Source organism: Dryobates pubescens, chromosome 4, assembly GCF_014839835.1.
Source record: "Dryobates pubescens isolate bDryPub1 chromosome 4, bDryPub1.pri, whole genome shotgun sequence".
NCBI lineage: Eukaryota > Metazoa > Chordata > Aves > Piciformes > Picidae > Dryobates > Dryobates pubescens.
Window position 1 is genome coordinate 44,929,186 of NC_071615.1, and position 2,633 is coordinate 44,931,818.

Here is a 2,633-nt window from a genome sequence, read left to right on the forward strand (position 1 = left end):
GCTCCCTTCAGGTACAAAATACTCTTACAGAAGAAGATATTGTTTCCTGCAAGCCCCCAAAGCCCCAGGTATTGCCCTCTTTTCCCTTACATGTGCCACTGATTTCAGGAGCACATGTTAGAAATAGCTGTAATACCACATCATAAAATTAATATAGCCATGGAAAATGTGCACAAGAGACACAACAGCTACTGTATTTCCCCACTATGCTCTGCATTATAAGTTAGGGACCCTTTCCATTTTAAGACCTGTTTTCAGTTGCCCAGTTTCAGTCACATTAAGTTGAAATTTTCCATGCCAGGTTTTTGATCCAAGACAATTCAGTGGAGAACCTTTTCAGCTCTATTTGTTATATTATTTCCAAGAGCAATTCTAAACCATCATAGAACCGTGGAATCATACAATGATTTCAGGTGGAAGGGACCTCCAAAGGTCATCCAGCCCAACTCCCCTGCCAGAGCAGGATCACCTAGAGCAGATCACACAGGCATGCATCCAGGCAGGTCTTGAATATCTCCAGAGAGGGAGACTCCACAATGCCCCTGGGCAGCCTGTTCCAGTGTTCCATCACCCTCACAGTGAAAAACCTTTTCCTCCTGTTTCCATGGAACTTCCTGTGCCTCAACTTCCACTCATTGCCCCTTGTGCTGTCATTGGGCATCACCCAGCAGAGCCTGGCTCCATCCTCTCAGCACTCACCCTGCACATCTTTAGAAACATGAATGAGGTCACCTCTCAGTATCCTCGAAGCTGAAGAGCCCCAGCTCCCTCAGTCTTTCCCCATAAGGAAGATGTTCCACGCCCCTAATCTTTTTTTTGTGGCTCTGCTCTGGGCTCTTTCAAGCAGTTCCATGTCCTTTCTGGATAAAATATCATTCTTTTTTGTCAAGAAAAGGGCTCAAAAGCTAGGAAGTTTCATGTTAAAGGTGCCTGTGTCTTCTTTGGAGTATTTTTCTCACAACTCTCATTCAAATTAGCACCTCTTTGCTTTCATGGCACCTAACCATTACAAGGGAATCAAAAAGAGGCTGAACGAGCCATAATCTATTTTGCTAGAAGAACAATCAGACAAAACAAGATGTCATTAGTTTGTCTCCTGTACAATGGTCCCTCTTTTGAAATTCACCCTATACCATCTGTACCAGAAGGTAAAATTTAGTCCCTCAACAAGGGATATGAAACCTTGTGATGACTCATGTACAGCAAAGAAAACACAAAGAGGTTTTAGACAGGCATTAGAGAGCTCCTTGCAAAGAAAATGCTGCAGCATACTCTGGGTGTGTGTAAGTCACCAATTGCCTCATCCTTTCCTGAAAGTCATATACAAGGAAACAACCTCTATCAAACAGCAAATAAGCAAGCAACACACTGGAAGGCAGGCAGAAGCATAGTGTAGATACATCTATTGGAAGGTGAAATGTAAATGTGATTTGTGTTGGAGGTAGGCAAAACAAAACAAAACTACTGCAGAGGTAGGAAAGATGACAACAGGCCACAGAAAAGTACAGAGGGAATATTTCAAAGCATTGTGACTATATAAGATTTGTATCAATAGCCTGTTGATTGAGGCTGGCAGGATTTGGGGCCAGCTGATTGTAGAATCAGAAGAAAAAGTCCTGTCAGGAAATCCCAGCATAGAAGAGTAAGACCAGAAGCTATAGTGATTATGTGGTAGTACTAAGAGTGAATCACAGAATCACAGAATCATAGAATCAAACATGTTGGAAAAGACCTCAGAGATCAACAAGTCCAACCTATTACCTAACACCTCATGACTAACTAAACCATGGCTTCAAGTGTCACATCCAATCCTTTTTTGAACACCTCCAGGGATGGTGACTCCACCACCTCCCTGGGCAGCACATTCCAATGGCCAATTACTCCTTCTGTGAAGAACTTTGTCCTCACCTTGAGCTTAAACTTCCACTGGCACAGCTTGAGACTGTGTCCTCTTGTTCTGGTGCTGGTTGCCTGGGAGAAGAGACCAACCCCCACCTGGCTACAACCTCCCTTCAGGTAGTTGTGGAGAGCAATAAGGTCTCCCCAGAGCTTCCTCTTCTCCAGGCTAAACAACCCCGGCTCCCTCAGCCTCTCCTCTTAGGGCTTATGCTCAAAGATTAAGGAGAAAAAAAGATTAAGGAGAAAAAAAAAGTAGGTTAAATTTTCTTCAGTTGTTCCTAGTCAAATTCACTCTACTTGTACTCACCATGCAGGGGAAAAAAGCAGAAGCTACCAACAGTATTGTTTTCTCCCTTATAAATGCCACCAAAATCTTCAATTAGGACACCACTCAAATAATAATACATTTTAGTACAAAGAAAACACAGGAATTTCTGAAATAGTCTGCTTTAATTCCCAGAAACTTTTCAAACCTTCTAAATCCTGTTATCAAAGGTGACTGAAATATTTAGAAGTGCCTTTTCCCGTAGCCTTCTATCAAAGTCTCTTCTGGTAGCAAGTCGATGGAGGAGGAATGCTTTTTGAAATCCACTGTCTTTACCAGGTAGACAGAAGAACCAGAAAGATGCAGTGAAATGTTCCTCCTCTCTTTTAATAAAAGGCACTCTTCAGTATTTTTCATTTAATGGCAAAAATTGCTTCATTTAAGGGTCGCTACTGGTAGCGAGTTACAG